Raw genomic sequence first — 14150 nt, 5'->3', positions numbered from 1 at the left:
TCTCTGCTCATCCTTTGCTGGACTACAAACGGGCCCTTCCATCTGGGAGCAAGCTTGTTCATCCTTTGTGCTGGGTCGTCCAGGAGAACAAGGTCTCCTGGCTGGTGAGGGTGAAATACCACTTTCTTGTCGTACTGAGTGTTTTGATGCTGTTTGGTTGCAGCAGAGTTTTGGGCAGCATCCCAGAAAGCATGTGACAAACGTGTGGTGAGATGCTGGTGTACCTGGTGTGGAAGAGGTCACTGCAGGACTACAGTTTAACATGACTTTTAGTGGCAGGTTTGGTTCTCTCTCGTGTACAAGAAAGAAAGGGGGAAATCCAGTTCTTGAATGAACACTTGAGTTGTAGGCAAGCTCAGACTGGTGGCAGCAGTGTTCTTCTCAATCTTCAACTTAATTAGCCAAGGCATTCAACTAGTTACGGCTGGCAGGAATTACCGGAAAGTGGCTGCGGTCTACAAGTGCGCTCCGTGAGGCTGTTTCAGATAGACTGTTGAGCGAGTGTCTGGATGGTGGCAACAGTGGAAAGCAGACCGAAGACTGTTTTCATCGCCAGGCTGTTTGAGTTGGACAGTACTTCTCAGCAAGTCGCTACAGTCATTGTGTACAGTAACTAAGGTTACATAAACACTGATTGAGACAAATTGACAAATCCTTATGTGTTGTGTTAAATATCAATGGATATTAATTTCTTGAATGTCTCTTCACAAAGCTGACCACAGTGCATGAGTTTTAATAATCCTGCATCAGCATTTTGAAAAACGAAATGTTTATGTAACATTATGGGACTTTTCAAAGTTTGAAGGCTACATCCCAGATGGGCGTGTTTTTTGTTGAAGTAGAGTCACTTTTTATTCCTGAATTCAAGAGGTAAATTCAAGACGTAACATTTTGCCAAATCATTATGCAGATTGACAGAACCATACCGGATCAGTCGAGGCTCCATACGGGATTGGATGAGGCCGGGTTGCGGACTGTCCATCTGGAGCACCGAGATTCCGTTTGATAATTGGGGTCAACTAGCAATAATCGCGCCCCGGATAAACCTCATAGACCACGATACTGCGACTGCGCAAAGCTCGATGCAACGCAAAATATAAGTAACCCCAGCCCCCAAGCCACCCCAGCCTCCAAGTTTTGTGTTGGGTATTAAATCTGTCAGTCTCTCTCCCAGCCAATTACTTTTGGTCCGGTACGTTCTAAAAGCATGGGTCTCAAACTCGCGGCCCCGCGGGACGTTATTTTGTGGCCCCCTACTTGACATCAAAGTTTAGTGTTAGTGCGGCCCGCGCTTGCCCTGGGCTTTTATTTTTCACTTATGAGCTACCATAGCGCAGGCTCATGACAGCTTCCGGTGTCGCGTTTGTTGTCAAGTCATGGTGCGTTCCCGTTACGTTGGAAGTTGTAAATTGGAACGACTCGGATTTCAGACTTCCCGTTGAAATGTCCAACTCGGAGCTCAGAAAGTCCGACTTCCGAGCACAACTTGAACGCACCATAATGGGCAGCGCGAATTAGCAATGGTTGAAACTTGGTTGAAACTTGATTCCGGAGCGACACCAAGTGGAAGGAAAATATGTCCTGTCAGCAAGCCCCAAGTTATGTCTTTCTCAAAACCTGCCGTGAAGAGAAAAGGTGGTGACGAGCACAGACAATTTCAGGAAAAGTGGGAGACGGCATATTTTTTTGTTGAGCACAGAGGCAGCCCGACGTGTCTTATATGCACCGAGAAAGTTATGGCGCACAAGGAATACAACATCAGACGTCATTACTCGACTAGACCTGCTGATGAGTATACAAAATACCAGGGAGATGAGAGAGAGACACGGGTTGACAATCTTAAAACATGTTTACTGAAGCGACAAGATTTATTCAAGAAAGCTAGCAAAGATAATGATGCAGCAGTCGAAGCTAGCTACGTGGTGAGTGAGATGATTGCTAAGTCGGGAAAGCCATTCAAAGAAGGGGAGTTTGTTAAAAAGTGCATGTTACAGGCTGCAAGTATAGTCGGTCCGGAAAAGAAGGGTCAGTTTAGCAACATCGGCCTTTCAGCCAACACAGTGGCAGAGCGCATTTCTGACCTGTCAGGTAACATATATGATCAACTGCGTGAGAAAGCCAAACGTTTCTGTGCATACTCAGTCGCTCTTGATGAGAGCACAGACATCATTGACACTGCGCAGCTCGCAATCTATGTCCGTGGTGTTGACGACAGTTTTGAAGTGATGGAGGAGTTGCTCACAGTGATTCCAATGCATGGCCAGACCACCTCTCAGGAGATATTCCGCCAGCTGTGTGATGCCATTGTGGATGCGGGTTTGCCATGGAAGAGGTTTGCTGGAATAACAACCGACGGAGTGCCATCAATGACAGGGAGGAGAAATGGAGTGGTGGCACTTGTTCAAAAAAAACTGGAAGAGGAGGGTGTGGAGGAGGCCATTGTTCTGCACTGCATTATCCATCAGCAGGCCCTTTGCAGCAAATGCCTGAAGTTTGACAATGTGATGTCTGTCGTTGTGAAATGCATCAACCATATCAGATCCAGGGGTTTAAAGCACCGGGAGTTCCGCGCCTTTTTGGAGGAAATAGAGTCAGCATATGAGGATGTGCTCTACTTCACTGAGGTACGTTGGCTCAGCAGGGGAAACGTCTTGAAGAGGTTTTTTGAGTTGAGAGCAGAAGTGAAAGCCTTCATGGAGAAGGCTGGGATGGCTGTTCCTGTGCTAAGTGATCCCAAATGGCTCATGGACTTAGCTTTCCTTGTTGACATCACACATGAGCTGAATGTACTGAACAAGAAATTACAAAACCAGGGGCAGCTTGTCAGTGCTGCCTATGACAACGTGAGATCATTCTCCACAAAACCTGTGTTATGGAAAGCCCAGCTCTCTCAGACAAACCTCTGCCATTTCCCATCATGCAAGGCACTCATGGATGCAGGCACACCATTCAGTGGTGAGAAGTATGCTGATGCCATTGTGAAGCTACAGGAGCAATTTGATCACAGGTTTGCAGAGTTCAAGACACACAGAGCCACTTTTCAAATTTTTGCTGACCCCTTCTCCGACATTTGGATAAATAGTGGAGTGGAGCAAGATGGACAAACAAAGGGGGAAAAAACCCCCACAAAGGTGGTGCTGAAAAGCGAAGAGAAAAGAGGTTGAAGTCCCGTGAGGCTGATGCAGCCAAATGTTTTGAAATAACACATTATTCTTTTGGCGCCGTTTCCCGTCAATCATCTCAGCCTAGTGAGCCTGGAGGCACTGGCAACAGAGAGCAGAGAGAGCTGCTCATTGAGCCCAGCGATACCATTTCGACTGTTTGTCAAGGTTTGGCAGCTAAAGAGGTAAGACAGAATACAATATGGATAAGATAAGCAATGTTTTGGGGTTTGGCTAGCCGGGCTATTTAGCTATTTTGGGTGCCTTTTGTTGAAACAAGCGCTCGTCAGTATCGCTTTTCGTGAACCCACCGATCACAAGGCTGGATGGGGCGGGACATTAAAACAAGGTTGACGTGCTACAGCGAACTTTAGAAATGTTGAACTCATACAACCTTTTACAGCCGACGTCATCAAAAATAGCGCGCGCATTTAGGCAACGGGAGTGGCGTGGCGAAGAAGAAAAGCATGCCTGAAGAGATGTCACAAGATGAGACTTTTACTGGGGCGGAGAGTGCATACAGGATTGGTGTCCATCCATCCATTATCCGAACCGTACTAAATTGTCCCTAGGTGTGTGTGTGTGTGTGTGTCGGCCCTGCGATGGCCTGTCCGGGGTGTCTCCCCGCCTGCCGCCCGGTGGCTGCTGAGACAGGATTGGCGTCCATAATCAAATTCTGGATATAGTTATAGATAGCGTCCATCAGCGATTTCTAAGTAATGGCACTTTGTATGTCGACATGGCTCTCCTGGACCCTAAAAACTTTAGTCAGCTAGTGCCAGTGGCCTTCCACAGAAAGCCCTTCAAGAATTAAGCAAATGCTTGATAAAATTTGATTGCAGAGCAACGGTGGCCAACGTACAGCTTGAGCTCATGAGTGGCAGAACAGTGGACGAGGTTAAAACAATCGGGATTTGAAGAATACACAACCAGGACTATGGATGATCATAAACCTGAAGGAAATGAAGACGAGGTGAAGATGGTGAACGAGAGCTGCTCATCTTGCAAGGACTGTCCCGTGTGTTAGTCAGTATAACCTATTGACCGACACATACCACATCCTGGGCCTTAATTACAGGTTCCTACTTACCCTGTCAGTAACCCAGGTAGCTTGCGAGTGGAGCTTCTCTACTCTGAAATTCATCAAGAGTAGGCTCAGGAGCACTCTATCTCAGCAGCACCTGGAAGCTTTTATGCTCATGGCTACTGAGTGAGACGTTTTAATGGCCCTGAACAGTGACCTGGTTATAGATGGTGTTGCTGAGAGAAGTGTGCTGCTGCCGAAATTGCTAATTTAAGGAGGTAGGAAATACGTTTATTTTGATTTTATTCTATGACTTGCCTACGCACCAGTCTTTTCACCAACACATTTCTTCCTGTATTATTTATTTTACTGGTCAGATGGTTCAAGATTCTTGCCACCTTGCTGCCAGTGCCATTGTGCCAAAATGTGCGCCTTCTAGCCAGCTTCCTCCTAAGAACAACATGTTCCCCTTGTTCTATTTTACATCTATTTTACTAAAGTTATTGTTATACATATTATTCAGTAATCTTGTTTGCATAAAGTGTAGTGTGGTTTGTGTGGGTGGTGGTGTATCGCTGGGGGGTTTGGTGGGCCGGTCTGAGTCAAAAAGTCCAGGGCCATTTTTCATTCCCAGTCCGCCCCTGCTCACAGGTTACCGATGAAAACTGTTGCTGTGGCAACCCCTGAGAAACAGGGAAGAAGCTGAAAGAAGAAGATAGGTCTTTTCAGTTTGACGGCTACATCTCAGATGGGGGCATTTTTTCTTGAAGTATTCACTTCATATCCCTGAATTCAAGAACTTCATGCCTATTTCAATTCTGTTTGAAAAAGATGAACTTTGTCCAGAAACGGGTTAGATAGGACAACAGAGAGCCATCACTATTCTAGATGCATCAAGCTATTGTGATGCAATAGTTGAAATCTGCAAATAAGAAAAAGCTGAATTTGTATGCCAGAATGTAATTCGCCTGTAAATCAGCAGATGGAGCCTTAAGAAACTTATATCAAATCATGATATTCGGAAAGTTGTCATATGTGCCGAATTGGCACAAATGTATCGTAATAACAAATTGGGAGGTACCTGCTGATTCTCTGCCATAATCAGTCCACATAAATGCTCCTTTAAAAATCGAAAAATTTAATCTTTTTTTATGATAAAATGTTGACTGCAGATGCACACATGTTCAGAGGAAGGAGTCCATAGGATATCTGGATATCTTGCAATGATATAGTCTGCCTGTTGGTCTACCCTTGTTTGACAATAAATGTCAATTAAGCTAAATTTCAGAATTTTAAGTTTGTTAGCCATATGCAGAATGCTTCAGATCAGGAAAATCTGTTTTTCTGAAATACTGGCCCTTTATAATAAACAGTCATTCACTTAAAATTGGGAGTATCTCAACTTTGAAGTTACTAAGGAGCATATCAGTGATGGATGGACTTCGGAACGGCCGCAGACACTTGTGCTTGTCTGTGGCTGCTACAGTTCATATTAGCTTGACATCTAAACTCCCCCGCCCGCCTCCATCCTTTACCTGTGTCAGACGACTGCTTACTCTCTGTCTTCCTCTCTATTTCCCCCTACTTCATTTGGCTGTGATCAGCAAGCTGACACTTGAATTTTTTTTTACTTCAGCATTTTTTATTTTTTGCATGGCTAAGGCTTATAGTGTTGTTCAGGGCCTTTATCATTGCTCTCTCACCCTGTTTGCTCTGTCTTTCTCTATCTTTGTCGTGGTTTCGCAATCAGACTCTCTGGGACAAGCTGCTTTTCCAGCCCCAATGTATTATTTTTGTGTTTCACGACACATGCTTTCCTCTTTTTCTACTTATGTTTTAAGTAATTTTGTTCTTTAGACCATGAGCTATTTTTCTCCCAACCTTTTCCATATCTCATTTTCTTTTTTTCTTTTTGTCTCTGTCCAGGTCTGTCTCTCTCCATTAGCCCTACCCCCGTCCATTTCTCTGTCTGTCAACTGTCTGTGACAGTGAATCATGGCTGGGTTCACTTTTTCCATGAAAAGTCAATGACTCTGCCTTGTTCACTCAACCAACAATGTAGGCTATGTTTTATTCCTTCATTACAGCTATATTTCAGCACATGTACTGTACAATATCAATTTTTTTTAGCTAAACTGATTTTATGCTTGTTTTCATTCATTTCACCAATGGCTTTGTGTATGTGCAATCGGTACTGATGAGTAATGTAGTCAGTTAAAGCAATACAGTCCTCATTTTTTACTATATTGTACACAGGCTGTTTCTCACAGCGCCTACACATACCAGAATGCATTGCACCCAACCTTCTGTAACGTCGTCCATAAAATCCTCTGCTCTGTGGGATGTCATTTCCACTGTTGGAAATTGTTCCTTAGCCAAGAGAACAAGGATGTGTTTTTTGAACAGCACGCATATGAGTATGCAGGTTTTCCATCCAACCGATTAAACACCAGGGTCATTTCGCTGATAAAAACACCTTCAACCACGATTAATCAGTGAAATCACCTGATCTATGTTCAGTTGGATGGAAAACGTGCATACACATGGCGCTCTATGGCATATTTTATGAAATTTAATGAAAAATGTTCTGGCACAAGATACAAATCCCCTACACCAGACTCGACAAATTAAAAAAACAAGCATACAAAAAAGAACCACAATATATTTATTAAAATCACAATAATCTCACAAATAATCACAAATCACATAAATACAATAGTCTCAAATACATTAGTCTCAAAATATTCATTGTCACACAATACTCACAACTCAGCTTTATAATCGTATAAAAAGTCCTTTGTTGACCAAAATGTATCTAATTTATTTTTGAAAGAGCTAACTGAAGGAGCATGCACCACAGCCTCTGGAAATTCGTTCCATGCTCTTACAGCATGAATTGTAAAGAAGTTTCTTTCTCTTTCAGAGTGAAACTTTAACGGGAATAGTTTTAAGGAGTTCCCTCTTAACTCATACCTATTATTCCACAAATAGACAACAGGCTCAGCTGTGAAATCATATATTTTGTGTACAAGCTTATAGACTTCAATCATTTCTCCTCTATGTCTCCTGTGTGGTAGAGTTGGTAGTTGTACATTTCTTAACCTCTCATCATATGACATCTGACCTGGGATTAGTTTAGTAGCTCTTCTCTGAACCTTCAATTTTTTCTTCTTCTATGTATTTTACTTTATAAGGACACCAGACCGAGCTTGCAAATTCAAGATGAGATCGCACCAAGGATTTATATAATTGTAAAACTATTTAAATTTAGAAAAGTTCTTCTAATTATCACCAGCATAGAGTCTGATTTTTTTATTTTTTTCAGAAACGTGTGTGTGAAATTCAATTGAACTATTGACCAAGACACCGATGTCCTTTTCTTCTTCCACTTGCTGAACCATTAAATCTCCAACTTTGTAGTTAACCCAGTTGGCACTTGTTTTCCCAATGTGTAAATGTTTGCATTTTTCTGGATTCAATTTCAGTAGCCACCTATCACACCAGTTACTAATGCTATGGAGGTCTGCTTGAAGATGGACTGTATCAGTGTCCTTATTAATTATTATAAATATTTTTGTATCGTCCGCAAAAAGTTATGAATCAGATTGTATTACACTTGGTAAATCATTTATATAGACAACAAAGAGTACAGGGCCCAACACAGAACCTTGTGGAACTCGTCATCGGTTTCCATTTTGAAGTGGCCCCACTTACCACCACCTGCCGTTTCCTATTATGTAAAAAATCCTGTATCCAGCCTGTAACTGCCACTTGTGCCATAGGATTTTAATTTTGACACTAGTCTTTTATGAGGAACTTTATCAAAAGCTTTTTGAAAGTCCATATATCCCTCTATCCAAAGCTGCTGACCACTTATCAAGAATATGATATGTGCCTCTTTCCAATCACAGGGTAAAGTTGATTCTTCTAATGATTTATTATACAACATTGTTAGATGTTCGGTAATCACACTAGCCAATTCCTTTAAGATCCTAGGATGTATCGCATCTGGCCTTGGTGATTTATAGATTTTAATATCCGTGTGGCTAATATGAACCATAATATTAATATGGTTGCCTGTGCCTGGATAAGAGTATTAGAAACCCTGCTAGGCTGTATGTACTTTTTCCATCCGCCAACTGACACCACAATATGTCACTGGGTGGCCAGAAAAAAACTTGTTTCACTGCCGCTCCAGGGATGCAGAAACAATCGGGAACAACTGCAGGTGTTTTTCGTGTGCTATCCCTGTCACAAATAGACACATATAAGGTCAAAAATGGGTGAAATGTTCCTTTAAGAAAGTAATCCCCCCTTAACCTTTTTTACATTGTGATGTGGTTTGTGATAAGTCAGAAGTTGAAATACAATGAGATTTTTTTTTTGTTCACCAGTTGACATAGCATACCCCATAATGACAGAGAAAACGTGTTATTCATTTTCAAAACCTTTTAAAACCTTTTGAAAATAAAGCAAATAAATATCTTTCTTGGGGTAAATATTCACCCCTATTGACTGAATATGTCTCCTAGGGTAAAGCAGTAATTCGATTGTAATTTATAGCTTGACGTCATCTTGTACACATCTTTAGAAGCTTGGTACATCTAGATTTGGGTATTTTCTCATTTTCTCTCCTGTAGTTTTAGCCAAGTCCTGATAGATTGGATGGGGTGTGTTGGCAACTATCTTCAAGTCATTCTACACATGACGTAGTGACCTACTGCAGACATAAGTGACTGCTCGATTAAGTGCTGCCTTTGACACAGTCGATCACAACAACCTCTTACATCACTTAGAGACTTGGGTTGGCGTCAAGGGCTTGGCTCTTAGTTTATTACGCTCTTACCTCACCAACAGAACTTTTTCTGTTGTTCTCGGTAACTCTACTTCCTTGATGGCTCGGTTGACTTGTGGTGTCCCTCAAGGCTCAGTTCTTGGCCCCCTTCTCTTTTCTATATACATGCTGCCCCTTGGCCAGTTCATTCAAAATCATGATGTATTTTACAATTTTTATGCTGACATGCCACTCAGACCCACAGATCCTAGCGCCCAAGCAAATCTCACAACTTGCCTCTCTGTCATTAAATCCTGGATGTCTGAAATGTTTCTCAAATTTAATGATGATAAGTCTGAGGTCATTCTGTTCGGTCCCAAAAATTCCATCAGCCTTTTTGTTACTAGCCTTGGTGGTCTGTCAGGTAGTCTTAAACAGGCTGCTAGGAATCTTGGGGTAATATTTGATGCTAACCTTGGTTTTTATAATCAAATAAAACATGCTGTTCAGTCATACATTCTCCAGCTCAATCTAATCTCCAAAATTATGTCATTTTTTTCAACTGTCGATCTGCAAAAAGTTGTACATGCTTTTATCTATTCTTGGCTTGACTATTGTAACGCACTTTACTCTGATATCAGTAAGGGCTCCCTCAACCGTCTGCAGTTGGTAGAAAATGCCGCTGCTCAGCTCATTACCGGGACCAAGAGGCATGACCATATCACTCCTGTGCTTGCCTCCCTACACTGGCTACCTGTTATATTTCGAATTGATTTTTTAAATGTTATTGCTCACTTCTAAGGCCTTAAACGGTCTTGCTCCTACATACATTTCTGATTTATTGGCCTGGTATGTGCTGTCTCGACCATTAAGCTCCGCAGATGGAGCCCTTCTAGTTATTCCCAGGTCTCGGTTTGTCACAAAGGGTGATCAGGCTTTTTATGTGAGAGCCCCCACACCATGGAACTCTTCCTGTTGAACTAACACTAACCAAGTCTCTAGTTTCTTTTAAATCTTGTCTTAAAACTTTTGTTTTTTGTGAAAGCATTTACAAATGTTTGATATTTGTTATTCATACTATTTTTATTTTTACTATTACTTATTTGGGCTTATTTTATTTTTGCCTTTTCTCGTTTTATTTCTTTATAAAGCACTTTGTAATATTGTTTAAAAAAGTGCTATACAAATAAAGTTATTATTATTGTTATTATTATTTTCAATTGGATTCAAGTTTGGGCTTTGGTTCTGCCGCCTAGGGAACTGAACATTTTTTTTTGTCCTAATTTCATTCAAAGCCTCACTTGACAGTTTAAAGGTCATTGTCCTTTGGAAAAACGGTTATCACTTCAGTCTGCTTCTCTGAGCACGTTCTCCTCAAGAATTTGCCTGTATTTAGTTATGATGAGCAGGTTAGGATTAATTTTGTCTCTCACCTGCACTCAAAGATGATACTTAAACGACAAAGTTCTATTTCATTTACAGTATTTGAAAGGCTGCATAAAGCAGTTGTTTATGTGGAGCTGTTCTAGGTACATTACCACATAGTGGTTCGATAGAGGTGAAAATGAGGCCAGTTTTCAAACGGAGAAATGGCTTCCAATCAAGGAAGATTTTTCTTCCCCTCCAGTAATATCAGTTTATTTTTTCATTAAAGATATGGGTTGAATTTGTAATTGTGACCCGTTATTATAGGGCAGTGCAAGAGAATGCATTATTGTCCATGCTGTTTGAGCTCACAGCTGTGTGTCTACACTCATTTCGTAAATGCACAAAGACTTGTGATGTTGGTGTGTAGTGTGCAATTGCATGACCCTATTTTGATTTTGTTTCACTCTATATGGGATGTTACCCTGTCAGTTTCATGCACTAAATCAATGTCATGGTACAAAATACATTGTTGTCAAACCAAATACTGAAACTTGCTTGATGTTGTCTATGAAATGGAGAGGCAAAAATTGTGAACAGATTTTTTTTCTTCAAAACTGCTATTTTGATTCCATGGAAAATACAATAAGGCATTATTGCAAAATTATCCACTTTTATTTAAAAGTTGAAGTTGATTCTGTGGTACAGAGTTTGTTTTGAGGCAAGGGGTTCATTTCTTGAAACATAGCAAGTATGGAATGTAAATGTCGTTGATAGGCAAAATTCATGTAGATATCTATCAGAAGCCACAGTAAATTAATGCTTCAAACCTTAACATGATTACTGTCTTCTTATTACACTTTGGGCCACTAAATCCATTTTGTAACCAAAATGCATTTTGTGACAGGAGAAAACATTTTGTGACTTGCATTGAGGCCAGTGACATTGGTCCAGATGCACATTTTCACCAGGAGATAGCACATTGGTACAGTGGAAAACTTGACAGTCTGGAAGTCTTTACCATAATGTGTCTGCAAGCCAGTTAAAGTGGTCACAGGTTGAGTGTGAGAGCTAAGGAAATGTGACACTAAGCCTAGAGTTTATTTATTTGAAGAGTGCCTATTATTGCGATGGTGTCTAGGTGACAAACAGGTTTAAAAAAAAAAAGTATATGCTGAACTATGCTAGTTCCCTCCGCTGAACTGTTTTTCTGTGTGGTTCGCTTGTGAATTTGGTAGGTAGTTTAGGCCTATTCATTGTTTATGGACAAGAGCCTATAATATATAGCATATACGTAAAGCATATATACATATATATAGTAAGAGCGAGAGAGAAAGGGGGCGGCACGGTGGCGCAGTGGTTAGCACGGTTTCTTCACAGCAAGGTCCCGGGTTTGAACTCCAAGGTTGCCCAACCTTGGGGGTCATCTCTGGTTGTCCTCTGTGTGGAGTTTGCATGTTCTCCCTGTGTCTGCGTGGGTTTCCTCCGGGTGCTCCGGTTTCCTCCCACAGTCCAAAGACATGCAGGTCAGGTGAATCGGCCGTACTAAATTGTCCCTAGGTGTGTGTGTGTGTGGGGGGGGGGGGCGGGGGGCGGGCGGGCCCTGTGGTGGCCTGGCGGTCTGTCCAGGGTGTCTCCCCGCCTGCCGCCCAGTGACTGCTGGAATAGGTTTCAGCATCCTCGTGACCCTGATCTGGATAAGTGGCTTGGATAATGGACGGATGGATGGATAGATAGAAAGAGAGAGATGAGGGGAATAATCTAACTAAACATAGACTGACTGCATTTGGCAAGGCTTCCACTTTCTCTCAAATAAGTCTTTCTAGTTGCAGTCTTGGTCTAGAGAGCATCAGGCAGGATCAGTTGTTCATTCTGCCTCCTTGTCAGAAATTAATAGACGAATGAACTAACAAAATGGGAACGCGGACCATTAGGCCTACTTGGCATGACGACTGTTGAATAATCAGCAGACGGCAGTAATCCCTGTACATGTTCACAGCAACCATAATGAGAGACATGTAATGAGATCACTTCAAAAGATATGAGATCACGTTGCAAAATTTCCAAATCTCATTCGGAATAAATGGGGCCAAAAACCTAAATAGGTTTTCTCGGGTGTGTGTGTGTGGAGGTTGACCTTTCCACTCAACTGTTTCCTGGTAGAGGAATGGATGATACTGTAATACCTTCATTCATCATTTCAAATAAAAGGGAAAATAATGTACTAATATATCATCCTAGGCCCGCCTGATGATTGAAATTAACTTTTCCTATTACTTTCCAAACATTTTGAATGCAAAACCAGCCAGCCGAGACAGCCTACGTTCATTTAGATTGAACATTATGCAGACACTTGTATAGGAAATGATCAGATCAAATATTTGTTTAACTGGCTTGCACATATATGTTTAATTCTGAAGTGAAGCGGCTGTAACCAAGTTGCACATTCAGTGTTGGTCTTAGGCTACTTTGCATGATGGTTAAAAAAATATGCCCAACTCTGAGAACTGGCGCATAACAAAAACATTTGAAATTGAAAACAGTATATAGCCCTGCTCGCCAAAACTTTTAAGGCAATAGCAGACTAGTGTAAGGTTATTGGTGATTCGAGGTGGACAGTAGGCTACAATAGTCAGATCTTGATCGAACTAAAAAGCATTATGAAACAAACCGAATTTTCCAAACGTTCAGCTTATTTCCCTTATTTCAGCTTGATTTCCTTGCATCTGTCACCACAACTTAATGTAACGGGAATAGAGCTGTTTTATTGTCTGTTGTCAATTTAAATACATACATCAAGCAATTAAGGAACTAATATACTTGAAACACGATCAACCTCAAATACCAAATCTTCTGCTTTAATGGAGAGCATAGACAAACCTGCACTTTTTTTTTGTTGATTTTGATTTTTTCTTATTTTGATATACTTTATTGATCCCCATAGGGAAGTTGGGCTCTGCATTTAACCATGGGCAGCTCCCGTGCAGCACCCAGGGACCAACTCCAGTTCGTCTTGCCATGCCTCGGTCAGGGGCGCAGACAGGAGTATTAACCCTAACATGCATGTCTTTTTGGTGGTGGGGGAAACAGGAGCACCTGGAAAAAACCCATCACAGACACGGTGAGAACATGCAATATCCACACAGAGGAAGACCTGGGATGACCCCCAAGGTTGGATAACCCCGGGGTTCGAACCCAGGACCTTCTTGCTGTGAGGTGACAGCGCTAACCACTGGGACACCGTGCCGCCAAAAACTATTTCAACTACAGTCCACAGCAGGCATTACATACAAAGCAATCATACACAGATGACGTGCAAAATTAATAAGGGTAACAAATGAAAAACAGAGACCTACAACTCTAGCCAATGGTGTTGGCTGCAAGTTTATTCAAAAGGCAAAAGTATTACACAGAACAATTTATAAACCAGATGTCTTCCTCAAATATGGCCAGTCATATTGATAAATTGGCCTACCACCAGATATTATTAAAAACAAAAAACAAAACAAAAAAACAGACTGGAAAAAAAAACAATGAAAGTTTTACAACTTCTTTGCCATAAGGTTGCAATGCTGTATACACCACTTGAAGAAATAGCCTAATTTCACTGAAGCACAACTTGAAATTTAGACCATGAACGTGGCAGATTGAGACCTACTTGTATCCCTGATATTGCAATTCTACATTTAAAGCCAGACAGCAAAAAGCTGAGGATACTGAGGATGGTTACTGGAGTGGCACTTCGAAGCCAATAACACACTGCAACTGCCAACAAGCAATAACAAACAAGAAGCACTTTGAGCCAGTAAAAGACTGGCTGTTCAGA

General features: G+C 41.5%; 1 pseudogene; it reads right to left on the bottom strand.

Annotated features, from left to right (window-relative positions):
- Window positions 1-1014: 1014 nt before the first annotated feature.
- On the bottom strand, window positions 1015-1080 carry LOC130120230 (U4 spliceosomal RNA; annotated as a pseudogene).
- Between the last annotated feature and the right edge of the window lie 13070 nt (window positions 1081-14150).

The sequence above is a fragment of the Lampris incognitus genome, chromosome 10, assembly GCF_029633865.1.
Source record: "Lampris incognitus isolate fLamInc1 chromosome 10, fLamInc1.hap2, whole genome shotgun sequence".
Taxonomy (NCBI): Eukaryota; Metazoa; Chordata; class Actinopteri; order Lampriformes; family Lampridae; genus Lampris; species Lampris incognitus.
This window is presented reverse-complemented; position numbering and strand designations above follow the sequence as displayed.